Here is a 25,501-nt window from a genome sequence, read left to right as displayed (position 1 = left end):
AATCAAATATTCAGGGAAAAAATAGCAGGAATAGAACTGCAGCAGGACGGAGAGAGTTTAGCACTAAGCTGCAAGCCAACATATGACTGGACTTACACAAAAAATGCAGCTGTGTAGGACAGAGGACAAGTGAAAGCAGGAAAGGATTTATCCCTACTACTTTTCATAGCCCACTCAGGATGCACTGTGCCATCACATTCATTTTTTTCCCCTCTCAGTCCAGGTATCTGAACCATCTCTGCTTTCCTTGCCTTTAGATTATGTACAACCCATTAGAATAAGCCAAGTCTCACTGTACCACCCAGCACGAGTCCTCCACATACTGTGTCTCCCCACTCTGGGGCTCATAGGAGCTTAAATTCTTTCAGTGGCATACAATTAACTGCAAATGACTGAGTCTCTTTGCCTTGCATAAGAAGAGTTCTATGGAAAAAGCACAAGTTCAATAAGTTAGCAGGAGCCTCAATTTACTTTTGATTTATTTTCAGTGTTGACGCTGTCCTTAATAGATCGTTGTTGGGGAGAGAGACAGTAAAAATTCCTTCTGGTAAACAATTTAGTTTAAGAATTAAAATTAGAGATAAATAATGATCCAATTTTGAGATGGAATGCAACTGAGAAGAATGCAAATTGAAGCATCTTGATGGCAAATTAAGTTGTTTCATTATCTTTCATAAATTGCTTTGGGAGGATTCACTCTTGGCTAATGAGTATAAAACTGAAGACCAAATTACTTTTTTTTCTTCCCTGGGAGTTTCTGTCTTTGAGGTCAAAGGGAGTGTCTCAAAGTAACTCTAACAGAGCCTGGGCCCTTGATAGTTACAAGAGGCAACCATCGTTCTGATGCTAGCGGCACTAAAAAGTATGTCAAAAGCCAGCAAAAATCGATCCACTTCTAATCCATTTCATGGTCATTTCAATTATGTCCTTTCTCTCTGAGGTCTTCACAAAGCATGAGGTCTATTGCTTGCAAAACAATATACGCTCACCATACTACTGAAAGTTCAAATGAACATATACACAAAGAAAAACCGCACCAAAAAAAAAAAATCAGAATCAGTCAGGTTGAAAGACTTTTGAAGGTCATCTGGCCCATTATCCTGCTCTTCTCATCACTTTTCACAGGAAAAATGAAAACAGCATATATTTTATTGAAAATGTATCTTAAGAAATATATAAAACAAGCAACTCCAGAGTCAAATCAAGTATTTGAATAATAAGTGCTGTTTGATGCCATTATTGTGTTATTATTGTCATTATTAACCATGAAAATGTGGCAGCAGCCAGTGATTTCCATCAAAAACACACTAACTATATTAATACCAATGACGGCTCCTGCCCTCCAGCCCAGTTTGAACCAGTATACACAGTATGGTGTATTCCACAGCAATGGGAGTCAGCCACTCCTGACCCAGCCCAAATACCTGAGTCTTGGCTGGTGGCCCAGGGCTGCCCATGGCATTTCTATTACTGCCTCAGAAGTGTCAGGAGTGTGGGTTTGGATGGTGTGGCTTAGGTGGGAGGCCTATGGCCTTGTCAGTCACATCAGCTCCCAGATAGTTTCATATTTTATGCCCTTTGACACCATCAGCAGCCTGACAACCAGTGCATTCTCAGTTCCTGCCCCAGGTGTGTCACAAAGGATGTGAAGTTTTTCCAAGTACCTGTGCTTTTTTGCCTCAATAAATAAAATTTCACCTAAGCCACAGCTTTCACATAAGCCTCCACTGTAACAATGACCTGTGCTCTGCTTGTTTTCCCAGCTGAGCGAAGAGTTGGAGAGGTGAAGACCTTCCTTGCTCAGAGCAGGGCAGGCAACATGCCATGACTGCACTCCAAAAGATGCTCTCCTCTTCCCCTGCCTTTGGAAATATGGTTTTGTCAAATGAAGGTCTGCCTGTGAGTTTGTTCTGATTGTTACAGATCCGAAGATCCCCTCTGGCATATGGATTTGGGGGAAGCATAGCAGAGAGTTTTCTGAGTGCCTGCCATAGCTGTACACAACTATGTAGCCAATGAAGGTAACAGCAGCTGCAGCTGTTGGGAAGAATAAGGCTACCTTCAGGCAGTCTGTAAGCAGCACTCATCCGAACAAGGCAGGAGGGACTGGCAGCCACCACAAAAGGTCCAGCTGTAAGAGCCAAAACTGGTTCTTCAAGCACTTCAGACAAAACTGGCTTTGGCCCACAAAAAAGCCTACATGAACTCCAGAATGCACCACGGAGATGAGATGCCCATTTCACTGCTTGCTTCCCTTGTCATGAAGGTCTCAGCCCCTCTCTCCCTCAGATATTAAGCACTGTCAAGACTGATTTCGCCAGAGTCACAATGCAGCATCAGAGTCCAGACACCTTATTTCTTTGGGACTGCTCAGAAGCTCAATAGAACTTTCCAACTTCATGTGAAGTAACAGAAAAAAAACCTCAGGTGTGTCATCTCCACATGCTTTGTGCTTCCATATGTAAAATAAATTTTTCAGATTCAAAGAGGCTGTTTTTAAATAAGACACAAAATATGGAAGTATTTCCAAAGTATGTTTTTCTAAACCATTCCATGGATACTGGAGAGTCACAGTAGCTTATTTCTGATCTCACAGTTTTCCAATTTCCATAATTACAATCTCACAGGCTTTGGTTTTCATCTTAGCAGTTCCACTCAAGCAGCCCTCATTACAGTTTGTATCCTACCCCCAGGATGCTGCCAAGATTTTGTGTGTTTGGAACAGTGACATAACCTGTTCTGGAATCCACACTGCTTTCTTTTCACCGTGCTGAGTCCCATACTGGATACCATTTTGTAGCTTTCTGTAGAGGTATACTTTGGAAAGAGTGCAGCACTGGGCTTACAAGGCTGTGTAAAATAACATTTGAACAACTAATCTCAGAGCCCCATATCTCTCTCAGACTTTCTATTTTTCTACTTTGGGTAAAGAAGCAGAAATTCCTAAGAGTTAACAAGCTGATACACTTTGAACAGCCACCAGTAACAACCTGACTCACAATGTATAAATTTGATGTGGAAAACAGAATTTGAGCTACTATTCTGTTTGCTTTGAAACACATTTGTTTATTAGATTCAGTCCTCAAAAAAAAATCACACAGAAGTTGCTTCAGGAAGCTGTGTTATGCAAAGAAAACAAAACAAGACAACTGTCTATGTTGCTTATAAGAAGTTCTAATAACAGAAGATTTCTCATTCTTGAAATCTCCACATGGCAGAAAAGATAAATGGAACCTGCCACAGCCTTAACAACAGAAGAGTTAAAAAAAAAATCCATACAAAAAACACCCTTAACACTTCTGATATATTCAGTGGTCTATCAAAACCTGGTACACATGATCTTCAAAGTGTACTTGGCCACCACAGTCCCTCCAGAAGCCTGGCTAAATAGACTAGTTTGCACAGTGAGGAAAACAGATTAAGAAAGTAAAACACCATTTTATAAGCACATATATGGGGGCCACTAAGTTTTATGCCTTGTCTTCAAGTGCAGCCAGCACTGCCTTAAATCTCACGATGATAAATGAGTGGCTTACATGACTGACCAGCGCAATCCTCTCTGTGAGTACCAGGAACAGCTCCTCGTGCAATTCATGCAGTGCCCGCTGTGAAAGTCACAGCTTTGAGGAGGCTTCCATAGCCACCACCTCAGCCTGGGCTGGGTTAGGAGCAGCCTGGATTTGAGCACCTCCACACTCACCTGCTGCAGCAGCACATCCTTCCAGCCCACCCCACACTGTGCAAGGTACAGGCTCTGTTCCTTAATTGTACTAAGGAGATTAAATTACAAAAAAAAAACCCCAAAAAACCACACTAGCCCAATACTGAGCACTTTCCTTGACAAGTCTGCCTTTCAGTGACTTTATTAGCTCAATAAGTAGATTTGCACCCAAATGATATCATAGTGCTCAAGCTCATATGTGTTTAAATCTTTAGAAAGAGTAGGAAATTCACTATCATTAGAGCCAAGTGGAATTGCTACACCTTAAACTAATTTTTGGATTCAAATCAAGCCTTACAAAATAATATGTTCCTATAATTTCTGACTCCTGAATCCTCACTGTAGACTGCTTTAAAATAATCATAGTCATGTGAGTTACAACCAAATAATTTATCTACCACAGATCAATCATTCTGAATGGATTTTTGATGATTATATTATTTAGTAATTAAATATAATTCAACACTATTTGACTGGCATTTTTCAAATCTGAAGAGCTCAAGGAGCAAGACAGTCTATTTATACAAAGTACATAGCACAACTGTACAGCAATTAATCAAAAGCTCTTTCAAATTATTTTCACTCATCCTTCACATCCAGAATAGAAATCAACAACAGGAAATACTTACATTAAAGTAGCTTTGAAATCAAGAAATTACAAAAATTTCTGACATGTTCAGAAAATAAGCAAGAGCAGAGTTTGCCAAATTAAATCTCTGTAATGTGAGGTTTATTTATCAATAAGCTGAACAGCTTTGACCCCCCAAACATCCAACAAAAATCCTTCTAAATAATAATTGAGACTTAAAGTTAATGGGTGTCATAGGGCTTTATAAAATATGCGTGGTTTTTTACACTATGCTGCATATATAAACATCTTCCTTATTTTTTTCCCCACATTCTTCATTTGTGACTTTTAGTGGAATGGAACATCAGAAGTTTAAAATTGCTCCACTATAACATCAAAGAGGATGTAGTTCTCCTCAGTTAAGATTTTTCCCAAAATACTGCCTCTGCAAATGCCAGAGGAAGATAATCAATCATTAATACAGAAAGATACAAACTTTCTATTGATCTGTTGAAGTCTAATCTGATATCTAAATGTAAATTATTCACTTCAGTAGCTTTGTTTTTAAGCCATTAATTAAAAGTGTGACATATAATAAGCTATTAGTTTTGTTTCTTACTGTTTTCCAGCGTACCTATATCTGATGTGCTATAAAGAGCTACTCAAACCCTATAGTTTTAGGAGGCCATAGTTGCTAATTTTCTGCATCGATTTAAAAAAACACCTAAAACTTCTAACAGATGATAAAAAGATAAGGATATGGTTCTAAAAAGTAATGAACAAGACCCCACGTTAACAAGATTTTACCATCAAGTAGTTGTGGAGGAGGGAGGTGAAATGAATGGGACTTTCAGTGGGAGGAAGTTCAGCGAAAGGAAAACCAGCCAAGTATCTGCTGAGGGGGTGTGTGCTTCATCCTCCAGGATCAAAACTGCCTGCTTGTGCTACTGGGCCCAAAGGGACTCAGGGAACTGGGCAGCACTGACAGCAACCCTTAACAGTGTGCAGGGGAGGATGTGATACAAAGAAAAGCTCTTCTTCCCAAGTCATTTATTCAGGCTAAGATCACCAATATTTGCAGCTACCTAAAAGTCAGCTCCAGCCAGAAATCTGTGCAGAGAACACAGGTGATACAGCATTGGTCCTGACAAGCAGCTTCTGTGAATTTTGCATGTGATTGCTTCTTCTTGCACAAATGGTGAAATGCTGGTAGAGCACTAAAACACCCTTTTATTAAGGCTTGTGTGTAAGCTGCTTTTCTGATACAGTGACAGACTGAGTGTGTCCAGCTAGGGACACATCCTGCACTGAACCTGAGCACTTCACTGAAGGAACACCCTCACAGGCTTGGTTAGAACCATGCCATGGATCCCATTGGTGCTGTCTCTAACACAGAACCCAGCAATTCTCCAAGAGCAGAAGTGGGACTTAAAGTTCTGGGAACCAAGACTGCAAACTCTGTCACACCCCAGGGTGTGGAGGAAAATTTCAAAGGTACTGGTCTAGGCAGACGACTTACAGCAAGAACCCCTCATCTACAGCCAAGCAGTAAATCCAGTTAAATACTTTGGTAGTCTAAGCAGAAAAAAAAACCCACAGAAAGCTTCCATCATAAATGTGGGAGTAAAAATCAATTCAGTGAATTCTCATTCAGTCATCTGGTGAACAATACCCAAATTCAAAAAAATCACAAAGCTTGTTAAGTGGTACATTTTGTTATTTACCTAGAGCTTACTCAGGTTAGCAAGGATGAGATGAGATGACTTATGTTTTGGGAAGTCCAAGATTCATATCAGCATCCCTAATAATAATTTCTCTTTCAAATAATGTCCTACAGCAAACATTTTGAAAATAAAGCTCTAGAAATTATCTCGATTTTCTTAGAGAATCAGAGCAGTCAGGAAGGCCAAACTGATGGTTCAAATTCAGTACTGAAGAACTTCTACTGACTTTTTTGGAAGGCATGAACAAATACACAGGGAAAATAGAGCCATATTAGGGTCATTCTTGAATATGCCAGTTATTTTATAAAGATATATGAACATCTTATAACTCGAGCTTCTTACTCAGTAGCCCAAGCCCAGATTTTTATTTTAAGATAAATACTATCCATAGGAACACTGTTTAAAAACCTCATTTATGTTAAATAGCTTAATAATTGTGGTTGTTACATGCACCCATCACACTTCCAAAGAACACCTAAAGATGATTTTTGTTAATACCTGTCCACAAAGCAGATGAAAATGAAAATCTTCAATGTTGTTCATGGCACCATTTGGACTCATTTAGGGTCAATGGCAAACCACCCCCCCCCCCAAAGTTCAATATAAAGTTTATTTCTCTAAATCCTATCTGAAAAATTCAACCTTTAGCTTAAACAAAAACAAACAAACAAAAAAAAACAACCACAAAAAAAAAAAAAGAGGAAGAAAATTCTTTAAGTACAAACTACATTAAAGTAAGTTTAAAGTTCAGCTAAAAGAAAATAGGGCATATACCAACACCACCACTACAAACACAGCGTCAGGTCTCTTGCAGGAAGCATCTTAGCTATACATCTTTATAAATACATTTATAAAACATTAAATCAGAATTCTTGTTAAAAACCCCATTTATTGCAATTTATATGTACATAATTTTGTAATCCCCTCCTCTCCTATGGCATTTTCATACATTAAAAAAATAATTAAAATAATCCTTTAATAATAGCTTTCTACTGCGTTTCAGTTGCAGCTGCTGGGAATCACTGCATGGTAGGATCCATATCAGTTTATTATTCCATCCTCTGGGAGAAAATTTAGCTTTCTGCAGAGAAGCTGCACAAGGTTGGGGTGTGATTTCCATTTGTCCAAATGTTTTGGTTGAACTGTAACTCTGCAAGCATGACATTTACTCTGCCAATGGTGTGAGACTGACAGTTTTAAAGACCGCACAGAAAATTTGCATGCAAGAACAAAGGCAAGCCAGAAAAATGTCAAAGGATGTGAAAAGGAACAAGTTGGGCAGCTTGGAAAGCTCTCATTATGAATTTGAGCTGTGCTTGGCTCAAACATGTTTGGCACCAGCATCAGCACTGTGTTAGTCTTTATGCTTCTGAAATATTCACAAGTGCAACAAGGACCAAAGTAGTTTATTTTCAATTTGCCAGTTTTCCTAAGCTAATTAAATATCTATGAAAGCAAGTTGTGCTTACTGGAACTCAGCTTTTCATTTTCATAAGGATAAAATGATGAGGATTCAAATGATAATTCATATTGCTTTGTTCGTCTCTATATATCAAATAAACACCTTTTTTTTCTCCATCCAAATAATCTCTGAAAACAAACAATTCAATTAACTTGGTTACGAAGCATGTGCAGTGACATCGCAAGAGCTGAAATGCAAGGTCACTGATACACGGTAGTCTCATGACAACTTTTCACAAAAGATAAATATTTACATCTGTAGCGGCTCACCACAGGATAAGATGCAACCCAGTCATCGTGTACTACATAGGAGTAGAGATACAAACCAGAGGATTGCTCCCAAGTTTGGTCTAAGCAGAGCACACTAACTGTTTTAAACAGCAGCTGGCTTTCAGTTTGCTGCTCAAGGACTAGACTCATGCTGAGTGTTAGTGAACCCAGGACTCAGGCTGATCTTCACATTTTCATTGTTTACCTGGAGTGTTCAAGTTTCACCTTTATTACAGTGGGCAATATCTTACTTCCACTGAACTGGGAGCCAAGCTTTTGGAGCAAAGAAAGTATTCAAGTGCTGGTGAGGTGACAAATATGTGATTTCAGAGCACAGCTGCACACAGCATCAGCTATCTCCTTGTTTAGCACTGATGACATTATGGGGAGGTACAAACCTTAGTCTCATGAATATGCAAAAAAAGGCAGGTGCAGCACTCAGATCAGCTGCTAGGTGAAAAAACAGTTTCAGCCTTTTTTCCACCTAAAAAGCCACTGAAAACAATAGTTTTCATCATATTCTTTTTTTTTTTCCTCCAAACACAGCCATGGGACTTCAAGAAAAACCAAAACAAACAAACACCAAAAAGAAAACCAAACCATGCAAATCAACCTGTGCTGCAGTTCAGAAGGTATAGTTTCAATGGTTAATGCAAAAGCCTTAAACTCTTTTAAACTCCCTAAACCTAGTCCTTCTCAGTAGAATCTTCTAACTTGTAGCCTCTTCATTTGTTATTAAATAGAATCCAGGGTGGGAGATCTTAAGACTTTGGAAGAAAAGTCCTCTCAATTAAATGAGAATGGAGTCTAAATGATGAATATATAAAAGTTTTGACTAGTTCTTCATATTTGCCACAGCCACCTCTGATTCCCTGAACAGCCACATTCACCACTTTTCTCAAGTTTCTACAAAAAATTACAGCTCTCCACAAATACTAAGCAAGGAAACTAACTGCCAAAGAAGCTGATCAGAGCCAGGAATTTAGTAGTCCAGAGAGTCACAGATGAGATCGCTTTCAACTTGCTAATGGAGCCTTACTCCAGCTGACACCAAAAAGGTGTGACATGGGCTTGCTAGAAAAACAGAAGAGATCTAAGCGGAAGATAAAGTCCCAGAGAAGCAGGATCCTGAGTGAGATGGATTTTGACACGAGTCAATTTGCAGTTCAATATTCCAATGATACAAGGGACAGAAAGAATTATACAGAACCTTTGCCAAGGCATGGGAGCTGGTAAGCTGAGCAAAGCTCATCATAATGGTCTACTAGAAGTCCAATAAAATTATTTATTACTAGGACTTATGAACTCAAAAGTTTTTTATAGGAGTGTTCTTTTGCCCTCCACAGACACTGAAGAAACTGAAGTCAAATGTGCCACATGTATAAACTAATAGCTGACAAACTGATTTTCAGGTAGGGCGTTTTCCAGCTTTTTACTTTGTCCATGTCATTGGCATTTTAAATGGGCTTTTTCTGTAGGAATGCTGGAAAGTTAAAGCCAAGGCACCACTGCTTCCTTAGGTGATGCCACTGAAGAGCATGCACTGAAGAGGAGTTTCCCTGGTCCCTCATGCTTCTCCTTGAAACCCTTGTTAAGGGTTTTCTAGCTTGTCCCTCCATTCCAGTCTAAACAAAAAGTATCATTAATTTGGGTATTGAGAGCATCTCAGCAGCCTCTGAGCTCAGAAAAGCTTTCAGAACACAGGGCTGCCTGTGGGACACAAAGCTCCTTTCGTATTGTCAAAGTAAAAGGTTATCTGCAACGAGCCAGAGATAACTCCTTGGAAAATAATGTTTTCCTTCCAATAACCCCTCCCCATGAGAGCTATTTCTCTTCATTCCCTTTAACATTTTGCACAGTTTGATCTATTTGTTTTCCCTTATTACACTATTACAGTCATTTCTGAAACTGTGCTGGCCCCATATTGCAGCAGTGATGCAAAAGAGAATTTTCAGTAGAGCTTTTGAAAATTAAAAAACAAAATTACATTTTATCTGGAACAAAAATTATATTATAAATAAAGAAAAGAATAATCCATGGTAAAGGTCTCAACTCAAATAAACCTTTACTGAGGCTGGGCATCATGAAAGCTTGGATTTCACCACTATGGGACTTCCAGAAAATCTGACTCAATTCTGTCATTTCCACGCCAGTCCACATCCTAACTGCCAAGCTTTTGCAATAAATATGTGACCCTAGAGAAACCTCGCTTTTCTCTCTGCATTCCTTATCACGTGTAGGTCACAACCAATGCACTTGAGGCTTTGAAAAATACTAAACATGACTCACATTTAGTAGACTTCAGTCTTGGGCTACTCTGGGAGGCTCCTGTTCTGCTGTTTGTGTCCAGTTTCTTCATGAAATCTCCGCTGCTTAAATCTGTGCTCAGCACACACCTGGAGTGAGTTGCTGTTTCCTGGAGAGAGCATCCCCCCGAGTTGTACTTATCCAGACCTGTTAACAGAAATGACACCCCTATAAAAGGGGAAACCGAGCAAACAGAAACACCACACCACAAAAAATCCACATACACAACAAAACAACTGTTAATTTCGTTCCCAAAAACCCCGAACCAATAAAAGTGTTTGGTTTTGGGTTTTTTGTTATTCAAGGAGAAATCTGCATGTACAGTCTGTATCCTTTAAGCTGGGTAAATGGATATTGCCTAAATGGGTGGCTTGATTGGATAAAAATTTGACCGTTAACTGATGCACACTGTAGTTTTTCCCAGGTTATAGTTAAAATGTATAAGCAACATCACAAAATACAAGAGCATTATAGTTTAGTCCCCCAATTCTCAAAATACTTTGGTCCTTCAATGTCCTCAACCTCCTTTTCTTTTGCTTCAGTTTCTTGTTACAAGCAACAAGACCAGTATTAAATAATAAATTGGCATATTTTAACAACTGGGTTCAAGTATTTCTCTAGCCAGCCTGCAGATTTGCAATCAGATATTTGAGGAAGATTTTACAGCACGTGGCACATCAAAATTATTAAGAATATTCCCAGTATAACTAGACCAGAAATCTATCTCCTGTAGGATTGCTAATAAAATCTCTGAATGTCCTGAATTTTACAATAAAAAGTCACAAATATCTACACACTCAGTTTTTACCACCAAGAAAGCAGGATCATCATTGAAGCAGTCAAAGAGAAAAATGTGAAGAAAAAGCTTTGCAGAGTTTCTGCTACAAGTGTAATTATTTTGCATACAACACCTAAGCACAGATGTGGCAGCAAAATGAAATTTGAATCCTGCCTGACTTCAATGTGTTCATTACTCAGAACTTATTGCCTGCGAACAAAGATGTCTTTATATCAGATCATAAATTACAGGGCTTTTTAAGTCTCTAAATACCTTGAACTGGACATTTTTAAAAATGATGAGGTTAGAAGGACCAAAAATATATCTGGAGATTTTTCTTTTTTATTACAGAAATAAGAATTTTCAATGTCAACACTAATATTCCACAATATTGATGATTAACGAATATTAGGATTAAAGATACTTATTGCTTTGCATTCTTATAATTGAATGCCACATTCTAATGGTTTTGGAGGACAGAGGTGTTTGGTTTAGGTGAGGGTGGTCTACTATAAAGGAATGAATTTTCTCCCAAGTCATTTAATTCTCCTCTGGAGAGCTCTTCCCTCCCTAGCAACTGCTGAGATTTCCATTTATTTAATGTTTACTCTATGCTCCAGAAAATTGCCAAGCCACCTCTGAGCCATCCCATTACAACCTTGGGCTTTTCACCTCATGCCCTTACCTTTTCCTTCAGTAATTCTGGCTTGAGAATAAATGTGGAGCACAGAAGAGAAATAAAAACTGCTTTTAGCTCTTCATGCTATTAACTAGATATAGGGAAGTATGCAAGACCCTAAACATAAGATTTTAGTAGAAGGACAAAACCCTCAAAACAGGCCTGCTCTTCCACCCCTTTTTTTAAATTAATCCACCAATAACATAAACCCCTACATATAGTAAAGAAAAAACTCTTAGAATACCCCCTGCATTCACATTAAAACCATTGGGTTAAAATTCATAATACTTCATGAATACAGTACAAACATATATAATCGTTTCAAAATATCCTGTATTAGAAATCTACGAAAATATCAAATCTATACCTTGAATTTTAAGCTTTCCTAAAAGGCTTGAATCTCCCCTTGAAAATGCTTTCTATCTCAAATCAAAAACTGGGCATTTAAAAGACACATGTAAGGAAATTGCACTGTACTAAAAACACATAAATACTCTTTTCTAATCAGCCAGAAATCACACGGAGCACAGCAAAGACTACGATACATGAATATACTAATAACTGAAAAAAACAGAGCATGGGCAGAACTCCTTAGTGAGTGGATAAAACCACCAATACTTGAAAACAAAGCAATGAAGTTGTTTTCTTTTAAACCAGAGATGCATGTGAATATTTACTTTCATAAGATTAAACTATCAGTTAATGGCAAATGTTCCCTGTTCTAACCAATAAAAATTACCCAAGTTTCTCTGAATTGCTGAAAAAATATTTTGCAAGTTATTTTCCAGTCAAATATACACATAGTTCCTCATTACATATTTTATTTTGAAATTGATGGATTTAGTATAACTTGGGTAAAATTCACCCACCACTTAAGACTTATTTTAATTTATTGGGTTTTTTAATTGCCAAGCCTCAAAACTTCTCAAAAACGCAGCACATCTCAATGCAGGAAAGCTGAGTTTATTCCCTCTCCCTTTCTCAGCAGTTTCTCCCTGGATATTTACAAATGCGTATTAAAACACTCTGCGCTTATATCACAGAAAATATCAAATTCAAGCAGTTGTGGATTTTGTGGGTGACAAAAAAATCTGCTTAGCTCAAGAAGGCATTTATGTTGCTCAGTTCTTTTCTCAGCTGGTGGAAAAGAGGCATAAGAGGAAATAGGAGATGGAAAGATGGATAAAGCAGAGATAAGGCGTGTGGCTGCGGAGCTGCAGTTGCGCTCTGATCGCTTGTGCAGAGTTTGGGAAGTTTTCCACATTAGCTAAACTGTAGCAATACATAGTTTCAGTGCATCCAGCTTCATTAGAAAGTCAAATAAGAAAGGATGAATGTCAGGAGATGAAAGACCAAGTTTAATTCAGAACACTTCTTTCCTCATTCTGAAGTATTTGTGTATGTTTAATACATGGGTTATAGAATCCAACAAACACTGACAATCAGCATAAGAAGTAGATGATTAATGGCTTAAATGCAGGGAAATGTCGTTTTCAATGGCACAAACATGCTCACCGCTCAGTGAGTAACAGCAATGACTCCCAGTCCACTATCATCTACCTCTGTAGCAGACATCCACCCCAAAATCTTTCCCAGAAATTCATGCATTTTGAAAGGTTTAACAAATTCCTTGGAGCTACAAAGGTAGCTTTTATAACAGCAAGCTACACCTAATTAGGAAAGAGGATTATATTCACAGCAGACCAAGAAAATTATTCTATTTTTCCTGTATCTTTGCTGGGGAAGCTCCAGCTAGTTTGATGTCAGTGTTCTCAAGCCTTTTCTTCCTGGAAGAAAACAGGCCAGCACTGGGGACAAGCAAGTCCAGCCTTCAACAGGCTCTTCCTGCAGACACTGCTCCTGATAATGGGGCTGCTTCTGTGCCAACATCTGGAATGACAACACCACAATTCAGGTGTACACAGGCAACAGGTATTTTCTTAGGTGTATAGTAACTCAGGCACAGAAGTACCCAATTTTCTTTTGGATCTGATTGTATTGAAAGGATTTATCAGCTTCCGGACATCTGCTGAGCAGTTTTCTCCTAATGTTTATTTTTCTGATTCATATACAAACCAAGCCATGTTTGTTGCTAACCATCCTGCAGCAAACAGGCACCTTGGATCTATTCTAAATGAGGTGATTTGTTTCACAATCACTGGGCACATTTCCTTCTTTCATGTACTTCAAATAAGAACAAAACAAATATTAGATTTTATTGGTTGCATTTGAACTCCCTATCTAAAAAGGCATGCAGATGAGTGATGGGCTGCTGAGAATGATGATAACCAAATGAGTCCTTATTTTGACAAATCACGTTCATTCTCTCCACTGTAAAACCAGGTTCCCCCACAAATAAATGCACCAAAGAAGCAGGCTGAGAGAAGCCCAAGCAAGAGTCGAAGTACTTCCTAGAAATCTAGCATAACACACAAGCACCTCTTGGAGTTTTCTGGCCCAGGAACAAACGTTTGCTTTGCTGTTAATTCCCATGAACAACAGTAGATCATAACCCGTCAATGATACCCTCATGCATGTCTGCATCTGGAACAGGGTTCTTGAACACCAACTTCACTTCAGAGCACTGAGACTTTACACAACAGTCATTTAAAATACAATATTTATTGCCTAGGGATTAAAACTTAAAGTACATTGACCCTGGCTTACTCAGCAAATTTGTATTCTTGCTTAGTTCCCTAAGAATATTCACAGGATTATTTGATAATAAACTGCACACAAAAGGGGACCAAAATCAGAGCTGTGCTCTGATGTGCTACAACACTTTATTTCTCATGTGAAACAACTCTGAAGAGACTGAGTTGACAGCACTGACCACAACACCACATGGAATCATAGGATCAGCCCGCGAAATTGTGCTGAATTTTTAGCTAGTAATCCCTCAGTACCAAAACAAGAGGTGATTCTATTCCTCTAAAATACAGAGAAATACGTTCACTTCTGGCTTCTCTTGCTCTCCAGCTCCTGCCTCACTTGCAACTTACTTTCAGTACCATGGGTGCAGAGAAATTGCGACTTGCACAGTAACTACTTTTCCACAGCAGGAATTCTGTTACAGTTTTCATTTTGCACAGTGGAGAATACACATGCCAAGTCTGACACTCACTCTTAGGTTAATTTGGAAGAATTCCTGAAGTGAATTCCCTTGATCCAGTGTGCAGCTGAGAACCCAAGCCTGTTTTCTGATTGCTGTCAAAGCGCTGAGGCTCCTGAATTCATTAACTTTAGTAGGCGTGTCGAGAAGACGCCACTAAACAGTTCCCTGTCAGAAAAAGCTGAGATCAATATCTTTGATACAAATCAACTTTTCTTGTATGTAGCAACCCCTCCACTTGAGTTTGGTGTCAGCTTGACAAGGAAGCAGAGTGGAGCAGCCAGACCAGTGCTGGTAAGAGATGCCTCCACTGGCACAGTCTGTGTGCCTCAGTGACCAGCTGCTGCTTTCACTGGCAACGAAACCTCTGCTCCTCTCAAAAGGGGAAAGTGCTTGAACTGATGGATTCTTTTCCTGCCTTCAGCACAACTGTCACAGACATGCTGTAATTCTACTATTGTCTGTTTACATGCAGCTGAAAATCTGCCCCACACTTAGGGGGCTTATTTTGCTGTCTCATAATTCATAACGGGATCCACTGCGGATTTTCATTCCATGAATATAGGGAGGAAGCCACCCCACCCTTTCTTTCTGTTAACTATATTGATGAATAACTATATATTATTTCACACCCTTTTACAGCATCTTCTGATGGGTAGATATTGAATCATGATGGTTTTTACACAAACTAACAGCTAGTGCAGCACAGGCCTCAACACGTTAGACCAGCCTAACATGCTCTCTGAAAAAAAGCCACTGCCATATTTCATTGTCAGGAAACAGCAAAGAGTTTAAGAAGAAATAAACTCAGCAAAATGTTCTTAACAAAACTGATCTGGACTGCACGTACAGTCACACTAGCACAAGAGTTTTAGCTCATTCCTCTGTCAACTAGATAAGTAATTCACAGATGTAATTACAGTTAAAATACATGGAATTTAGAATTTTTTTTTCTCCTTTATCAAAAACTCCCATCTTCTTTGGAACTGTTTGCTAATAAGCCCATGAAGAGACTGTGGTTAGCTGTAAACAAATTTAAATTTATTTAGTGGGAAAAAAACCCATAAGATGAATCCTTTAAGATCATTTAAAAATGATATAATTTTTAGATATCACTACCTTCCAGAGGACATAATGTTCAGATATTTTTAATACAGCTCTGTGCAGAAGATACAGATATCTGAATATTAGTCTCAATATTTGCTTCAGAGGTACTTACTTTATTGTTTCTACTTCTTCTGGCCTATACATCTTTACACAATGCCTCCTAGAGACAATAGGCATTATTTCAAAATTCAATGTGTCATAGGTGAAAGCCATCAGAAAACACTCCACCCACGCAAACTATTACTGCCCTTCCCAAATTCCTCCAAACCAGAAAACACCTCGTCTCACAAACTATTCTTGTCCTTCCCAGACTGCCCTGGTAGCACAGCTCTGCTCAGTTTAGCAGAGGCATCTCTCGGGTGGGTATCACTGAGTCTGACAGCTAACCCACCACTGAACCACGTCCCTGAGTGCCACATCTACACATATCTTAAAAACCTCCAGGGACGGTGACTCAAACACTGCCAGGGACAGCCTGTTCCAATGCTTGACAACCCACTCAGAGGAAAAGTTTTCCCTTAAATCCAGTCTAAACCTCCCCCGTAGCAACTTAAGACCATTTCCTCCCAGCCAGTCACTTGTTCCCTGGGAGAAGAGACCGACCCCCACCTGGCTACACCGTCCTTTCAGGTGGCTGTAGAGAGTGCTGGTCTCCCCTGAGTCTCCTTTTCTCCAGGCTGATCCCCCTAGCTCCCTCAGCCACTCCTCACAGGACTTGTGCTCCAGACCCTTCCCCAGCTCTGTTGCCCTTGTCTGGACAGCACCTTGGTGTCCTCCTTGCAAGTGGTGAGTGTGGAGCAATCCTTCATTGCAGGCACATTTAGCATCCTCTGATTCTTAACTTCCTGTTAAGAAGCACAGCTCAGGTTCATCCCATTCTATTCTTGAGAGAAATAATTTCCTTGAAATATTAAGTATGGGAGAGCAGCAAAATTTGTCTCTTTCCTCTGGGAATTCTCAGTTTTGTAGCCTGACCTTGTTTACAATTCGACTCTGTTCACATCGATTCATGCTCTGCATTTAAATCTCTTACTGCAATAGCTGTAACTCACATTGTCTATCTGTATGTTGTGTTTCTATTCTCACATTAGAAATATATTTGGACAGGGATTAAATCCTCAGGATGTGTTTTTTATGCTATCTGGTACACAGGAGTTTCAATATCATACCTCAGCAGAACAAATGAACACCTCCCTCAGTGAAAATGCATTTCCTAACCTTTCCCAGCTATTTATAGCTGACCTCCTGCACTGTGCTGCCTCCGCTCATAATAGCTCTCTTCTCTCGTTCTATCCAAAATTTCCTGCTCATCCCAAAGGCCTCATGGATCCAGGCTGCTGAGAGCTGTACATCCCCGCAGGAATCTTTAGGAGAAGGAGCTGGAGCTGCTGTGCCACACAACACCCAACGTCCTCACTTGCAGACTGCAGGTCCCTTAGAGCTCCTCCAGCTCTATTTAGCTATGGAATCCTTCCACTTCCAGGCTACTCATTTTCACAACATTTATAGGAACTGAGCTCTTTAGACCTTGAGGGCTCTGAAATTAATCAAACCTTGTTTTTTTTGTTTTGACCAATACAGATGGATAGAATTTATGTATTAAAAAAAGCTCAAGGGATTATCCTCTACTTGTACTAATGATGAGAAGAAAGTAACACCTTATGCAAAACACATGAATATTGTCCAAAACACAGCTGCAGATACTGGTTATTGGCTATACTGAAATAATCAGTGAATATATATATATTTTCATTTTTGTCTATGCTCAATGCTATTTAAAAAAAGTATCTCCAAGCTTTCAATTTAGTGAAAGTACTGAAGTAACCAATTACATACTGCAAAATAATTAATAACATGTGAGAAAATCAAAGAGTTCATGATCAAATTAATAGATTAAAGACTATTTATTCAAAACATTACCAAATGTATAACAGTAAAAAAATATTCTCAAAAGATGAAGTCACTTCACAGGTCCATGAGCAGAAAATTTCATGTGAATAATAATAACGACTTCTGGCTCAAGTTTTTAAATCTAGGAAATTCATTTCCATAGTCATAATATTCCAATCACAACATACTGTGTGGGTATCGTGTAACAGTATTGTTTTTTTTCTTTTAGAAAAGACTCCCACTTTTAATTTTCAGTGAGAGGCACAACACAATTTACACTTCAGCGATGTTTCAAAACCCTAAGCTGCCCTCCCTGTGACATTTCCTATTCCCCCATCCTCCCTGTGGTCTATTCCCTCTTAACCTCAAAGGAACAGTACTTTACACTCCATCTTTTTGAATTCACTTTGCTTGATCTTGAGCAACCAGAGACAGGCACAGTATCCCAAGACAAATTCTCACCAACTCTTTGTGCAACTGTGCTCCTTTCCCAGTGAAATCCCCTGCTGAATGGATAATAAATTTGTCTCTCTCAGTCACCCCATGATCCACTAATACACTTTCTTGTTCCTCTCTCATTTTCTATGAAAACATTGCCACCACCGGTAGGAAACTTGTTGTTAATTTCAAGAACACGAGCTTTTATCTGGAGATGAAATGTAACAATATTTAGACTGTGATACAGCTGAAGGACATCCAATTTAAAGCAAGCAAACAGAACACTGAGCCTCCTTCTCTCTGACAGTGCCACTCAATTCACAGTAATGAAGAGAAAAGGCACTAAGGACCCAGTGCATCAGACTGTTTTCTTATTATTCCAGCTTAAGTGTAATATGGAATGGGAAAACAAAGCAAAAGGAAGAGTTGAAGCCCACTTAAAACAGGGAAAGGTCATGCTGTGTGTCCCAGTATCAACACCAATTACAAGAAACGGTATCACTTGAGAAATAGAAATGCTTCTAATACAATTACTAGCAATCCAAATTCCATACACCATCATAAATAATGTTTCCCAGCAGCTTCCTATATCTATTTCTGGTGAAGTCATTATTGCAGCATTGCTCTGCCAGAGCTGTTCGAGGCAATGTGGGCTGACATATCTGTGACAAGAGGCTGCAGCACCCAGGATGTGAGTGACAACGTACAGACTCACCAGGACTGAAATAGAACAGTGCTTGGCATAAATTGCTTCAGATCATACCCCTTGTCTCCCTCCAAGAGTGTGTAGCTCTTCCCAGGGCACCTAAAACACTTTCGTATTCATTTTCCTACCAAAATTATTCAGACACAACTGTACTCTCCCAGTAAAGGTCACATATTTAAAGAAGTTAAAAACTTAGACCATTTTTTTGTATATTTTGAACCATCTTTCAGAAAACCTTGAACCAAAAAGGCACAATACATATACCACCATGAACGTGGAACAGCAAAGACAAAATTAAGGAGCAATTTGAATAAACGAAGACATTGTGGCAGATAAAAGCAAGCCCCAGCTTTTCATCTCTCAGCAGAAAATCTGGATTTTGGTTCTGTGGCCAAATTTAAAATTCAGAATATACAAATTTGAATTGAAATAGCAAGATCTTTTTCTTGTCCAAGTAACTGATGTGGTCCCTCCCTCAATTCTAAATAGTTACTCTTTTAGAAAGTTTTTTGTGCCTCTCATTCACTTGGATTAGACTTTTCCTATTTATTCAATAATAAATTATTCAGGCATTAAACCATCTTGCTGTTTTTTCATGGCAGTTGTTGGGTTGCATTTAACTTTACTTCACTTGTCCTAAAGTCAGTATGACACCAAATTCACCGTTTTTAAAAATAACTGTCACTGCAATGAGTTAAATAAGGAGACATTGACGAGACACATCCTTTACATTACTAAAACCAGTCATGCTTTCATTCCTTCTAGTTTATATTACACTACAGGGGATGAACTCAATGCAAGACAAGAACATGCTAAAGTTTTGTGACTGTTTTTTGACTTTCCCTTGAGATAATGTTCTGTGGAAGGAATTGTGTATTCCTTCTTTACTTTCAGATCAGATGCACCAAGAATAAACTTATGAATTCTAAATATTAGTCATTAAATATTAACATTAGGCAATAAAATCCTGTGCCATTATAGCAGACTATAGAAAATGTTGGTATTCAGGTTACAGATAAGTATACTCCTTTTACAAACTCCAGAACACTAGAAATGAAGAAGAAGCCATCTTTCATAACAGAATATTGCAGCCCCAAATTATTTACTTGAAAGTGAATACAGTTAGAAGTTCCAGCTCAGGAATTCCTCTGCCTTTTATGTGACAACAGCTCATTTCAGCTGAGATGTACTTATTAATTTTTTGGTCTCAAATATATCTTTATTAATAAATATCCATACAGACTTTCTCCCTCAAACTGTTCTTCTGGAAGGACAGAGGAAAAATGTCCACATAAACATTGTTTATATAACATGATATCATTGGACATAAGTGTTCTTAGCTGGATCTGCACTCCATCAGTATGATTTCAAAGAACCTTTCAAGTACAGCCCTGGTATCTGCATTTTTGGCAAAAAAAATGAGTGCATTCTATCCATTCAGAAAACACACCAAAGAATTCTACCAATCCACTATGATTCTGTTTCCATATATACATTCTTTCCCTTGGACTGGCTTTTTCCCAGGCCCATTTCATGAAACAATTTGAAGTATTATTCATACTGGTCAAAAGAAATCAGACTCCTTTTTTTTTGTTTTTTTGGGTGGAATGCCCATGCATTATGAAGAAATATTTTTAAAAAGCCACTGGGGGACGGCTTGTCCTTGGATACAATGTGTAGAGTGTGCAGCTGCAGAGCAAGAAAAAGAGAAAACAATCAATGCTAGCTGCTACCAGTAGAAATCGCCATTAATAGCAGTTTCCTGGCAAGATGTTTGTGACATGGTCACCATCACTTCCTTGGAGAACAGACTTCAGGATGATGAAGCTCGATAGGAATCCATCTGTCAGGGGGTCAGGAACCAAAGAGAACCACAACAACTCCACACAAATTTCCTTCCCCGCACAAGCATTTATAATGCAATCTGGTGAGGCAGAACCCTGGCTGGAGTGTGGCAGCTGAATCCAGATAAAAACACCTTGCTGTCTATAAAAGACGTGTAAGGCCCTTGTTTTAACATATTCGCCTTGAACTGTTTATATTTAAGAGGTTGTTTCACATCTCCACAATTCTCAGATGACATTTCCTATTGATTGCAAGCCTGTTCATATTTCTGGACCCACAATGTCCAGCTCCGCTCCTAAATAATTTTTCACATACCCCATTAAAATCAGCGATTTTAAAATGACCTTTTCTACAACAATATTCCCATAGAATTCTGAAAGCCAAATGTTAACTCCCCCACAAGATTTTAAATTTTTGTCTTTGGTTAGTTGCGATTTCCTTTGATCCCTGCTTTTTTTCCTAGGAGCACATGAGATATTTCGCCATTGCAGAGCAGGCCAGTGCTGCTGCACCAGCATAATGAGTGCTGTGCCAGGGCACCTCTGGGGAAAGGGTTTGTAATTAACTGCAATGCCACTGCTGAGAGGGCACAAAGAAAGCTTTTGTGGGGATTTCAGCAATTTTCCAGCTATCTCATAGTCAAAACCCACTTTTGCTTTCATTTTATGATAAGTATGTACATTCAAAAAAACATCCCACTCCATTTTCTCCACTAGAAAATTGTATTAGTGCAAATAATGGGACAGAATATGAACTCAGGAGGCCACCACAGCTTCCACTGTGGTTACAAAACAGTGTTAAGGTGGCTGTTATTGCTGAGATATCCAGGCTTGTACTGAACTTTCTAACACTCGGTGTCTATTCAAAAAACAACACGAGTCTGTCTGTAAGCATGTCTGTGGAAGACATTGTCTCTTTGTGGCCAAACTGTTCATTTGATACTGAATTCTAGTGCATCCACAGTAGGTAGCAGAATTTATTCTCATCCTCTGCTGAGGATTTTTTTTCCAATATACATGATTACATTTTTTTTCACTAAAGGGAGGACAGTGAGTAAACAGAACTGAAAGAAGGAATCCAAATCTTTGTCCCTGCAGTGTGTTCCTACAAGTTTTACACATGTACATACCAATGCACACATTATGTATATTTTCTACTGATTAGTCAAGTAACCCAGCAAAGAAACATAGTATGACCTTCGCAAAAAAAATCTTCAGGGTTTTTGCTGTTACCTTATGTCAATCCTGTATTAGCAAGTTACACCAATTTGAGTTGTGACCAGGTTTCTAAAAGTTAAGTAAAGCCAAGGAGGGAAATTGCATTGAAATGTTTAGGATTAGTCCCATCATTAACTTAACCCAAACATTCTATAAACCAAACATCTGCCTGCATCGTTCATTCTGCTTGCTGGAAGGAGGTTCCAGGTCACTCAGGTATGTTTGCAAACGTAAATGGGCCCAATTCTAAAGGTTTGTCAAGGTTGGTTCACAGAAGCTGAGGTTTCCCTGCACCTCAGAGAACTACTGAAGCATAAATATTCATGCTTCTCATTATATTTTTAAGTGCAGAAGTTTACATTCAAATTTCCTATATAGAACGCCAGAACCAAAGAGCTTTTTATTGCCTGTAAAATTAATGAGAGGCAAACTGAAGCACAGATCAAATGAATACTCATCTTTATGAGCAAAGGACAGCAGTGAATTTTGAAAAATATAATTTTAAAGACAGAATTTAGTGATGTACTCTTTTTATGAAAGGTGAACTGACACAGGAAAAAAACCCAAAATCCAGGTGTTAGAAGACTTTCATAATTTTTAAGTCCACTATTAAACTTGAGAAAACGTAAGAAATTATTTTCCCTGCAGATAATATTTTAAAGTATTAGAGGATTTTGTAATGTTTGCCCAAATCATTTGGTAGTGTTCTTTTCAGTACCTGTAGGTACCCACATAAATCCTATGTACCCATGTTCTCTATTTGAATCCCTGTACTCAAGTTAAATGTCAAGATTAGAGGCAGATCTTAAGCACACAAGTAATCTCCTTTACAATGTGGGTATGGAGCCACTGATCTCAAATTTGTAATCAGACATATTCCTAAATCTTCTTAGAAATCAGGTTTAAATATCCCAACTCAAATCTTGAGCAAAGGCTGAAAACCAGAGTAGAGGCTCATAACTGTTCATAGGCTCCAAGTTAACCAGAACCTATGTGACCATATGAGCCCAGCATTAAATTTGAACTAAAATCACTGCTTTATTCTGTGCTCGACTCCTATTATTCAGGTTCTCACATGAAATTTAAAATAACAAAGGCTTCTGCAGCTTTTGCTGTATCCACAGTACTCAGAAACACATTCTGAAAAGGCCTGGGTGTTACTTTGGTCATTGTAAGCCCCTGGAGTTCCTGTTAGGCTTCCTGACTTCTCTGTCTAGTCCAGATATCTCTAGAAATTTCCCTGACAGACAGAATTTATCTCCTTGTCATTTTACATGGAAAAAACTACAAACTTGCTATTAGATCCATGGCTACTGACTACATCACTGCAAGCTGCAAAACAGCTTCACAAAGAGGAGTCTCTAAGGTTACAGCCAAGGTTAGAGTGAAATCAATTCCAAGTAATATGAAAAGGTGCTCTGATTCCTATGAAACATTAAAACTGGAGCAACACTCAAATATAAAATATTCAAAATAAATATAAAATAAAGACAGAGAAATTTTTAAGTGTTTAAACAGGTACATTTCTTCAAAGGTAAAAGCACTTTTGTTTATTTTCATAAAACCATAGAAAGAGGTCATTGAAAAAATTATAAATAAAATATAGCCACAGAAGTCAAAGTCCTTGGTCATGTTTAGTAGGGAAACATGCTGAATGCAATTCAAACTGAAAACATAACTTCCCAAAAATAGTTTTAGAATAGATCTGGAAAGATCCTCCTTATAGTATCAAATAAATCACAAGGGTTTTCATAGCTAACAAAAACCATATCAAGATTTATTGCTCTATATTGGAAACCAGAAGTAAAGACCTAAATTAAACCCTTTTGCCATTTACTGACAATTTTCAGTCTGAGGGTAAGTAAGCCCTGAATTCTGGAATAAACAAGAGCCATGTCCCCAGGCCAAGGCAAGCCCCCTGAGCAGGTTTTCAACCAGAAGCATTTCAGTCTCACATGAAAGCACTGCTCTGCAACAGAACTGCAGTTAATGCAATTAACTTCTCGTGTCACAGGCCCTGTTCTTCACATCTTTTTCCACAGACAAGTTCCTCTCTTGATGTGTGTCCAAAGACCTGCCACCCTTCAGATCTCTGAACAGACAACATTGTTCTTTAGCAGGCTACAAGTTGATCTACAGAGGGGCTTTGTAGGCTTTTTTCCCAAGTCCGTACATAAGTAACTTATACATCCTACACTCCAATTATCAAAGCAGTGTACAACCCTGACAGCTCCCCATAAACAACTCTAATTGCAAGTAGAGCCCCTGCATTTACAACCAAATCTTTACATGGGAAGTCCTATCCATCCTTCATCAGCAAGACTTTCACTCTCCTTCCTGCCTGAAGCTTCTGTTTCAGCTCCCCTTGATGAAACCTTTCTTGTCCAGTCTCCCCTCCGAGCTCCACCTCTCTTGGCCAAGGTTGCTGCTGTGCTATTTCCTCCAGACTGGTCTCTGTAAACCCCTCGTCTCTCCCCTCCAGTTCTTACCAAAAATTAGTTCCCCAAGCATACCACAATACATTTGTGCTATCACACTTTTTGCAAAAGATTGAATTTCTTGTAGTTGCACAACAAACTCAAATTCTAACAGCAAATAATGTCATTGGACATAAAATTCTGGAAAGTTTATTTACTTTCTGCAGTGCAAATAGGCATGACAAGCTCCTTGACTTACACTGGAGTAAGAGCACACACATGACAGCAAGTGAACACAGTTGCTCTTCTTGACCTTCAATTCCAATAATAGTTCCTAACACAAAGGACTTCCTGAGAACAGCTGTTGTTCTGCTGTTTTACCTCTTCAGGTTTAATGGGTTTTTCATAGAATCCTTGGAAGAAAGGCTTTACTCAAAAAAAAAAAAAAAAAAAAAAAAACAAACAAAAAAAAAATCACAACCAAAAACAAACCCACAGCTTCTCTCATTTAACAAGGGAACCTCCCATCAAAGTCATAGCCTATGTTTATGGCAACATTTCGGTACCAGGACTTCCTCCCACATGTAAATAAAGGCATTACGACTAAAGCCCCCTGCCTGTTTTGTAGATGAATTCCAACAAAACCAGGAGCGGTTAAAATAGAAAACCTTGTAGTAAGCAGCAGTATTTCACATACCTTTGATAAGCAAATGTCTCGACTACAGACAGTAAACAAAGTTTTCCTGCATGACTTATTTCTTTAAACAAAAGGAAAATGTGACCCAAATGAATTCCAAACCACCAGGAGTCCAAAACATCTTAAACTGGGAACAAACGCCTGGAAGTCTGTTTCTCTAGTAAGCACTCTTTTTTGGGGTTTGGAGGCTGGCAGTATTTTCTGTGCTCTTGAAAGCTTTTATTTTAAGCGGTGAGGAAAACTTTTCCTGTTTGCTTCACCAACTGCAGCTCAGGTGGCTATATTATCAACGTATTTTCCTTTCTTGCTTTTAAGCTTTTAATAAGAAGTATCTGTTGAGCTGAGTGAAAATACTGTTTTATAAGCATACATAATAATGTGTGATAAAAATTTAAACAGAAGATATGGTAGACTGAATCATGCATGAAGTATGGAATGTAAGATAAAAGCATATTCCTGATTAGCACAAGTATTTCTTGCTTTTGGTCAAGTCTAAAAATTCCAATTATATTCAAATGCTTTGAGTTACACCAAAAACTTTCAAGAAACTACTTTCTATATAGT

General features: G+C 38.6%; 1 long non-coding RNA gene across 1 annotated transcript in view; it reads right to left on the bottom strand.

Annotated features, from left to right (window-relative positions):
* The window catches only part of LOC136294405 (uncharacterized), a 188,522-nt gene that overhangs the window by 108,831 nt on the left and 54,190 nt on the right, over positions 1-25,501 (bottom strand). Inside the window, exon 2 of the long non-coding RNA XR_010722393.1 lies at positions 10,034-10,198. This is a non-coding gene — a long non-coding RNA (uncharacterized lncRNA). The remainder of the gene's footprint in view (positions 1-10,033; positions 10,199-25,501) is intronic.

Source organism: Chamaea fasciata, unplaced genomic scaffold (assembly GCF_029207755.1).
Source record: "Chamaea fasciata isolate MVZ Bird 193981 ecotype frontalis unplaced genomic scaffold, bChaFas1.0.hap1 SCAF_10, whole genome shotgun sequence".
Classification (NCBI taxonomy): Eukaryota; Metazoa; Chordata; class Aves; order Passeriformes; family Sylviidae; genus Chamaea; species Chamaea fasciata.
Note: the sequence above shows the minus strand (reverse complement) of the source record. Positions and strands in the feature narration are given on the sequence as shown.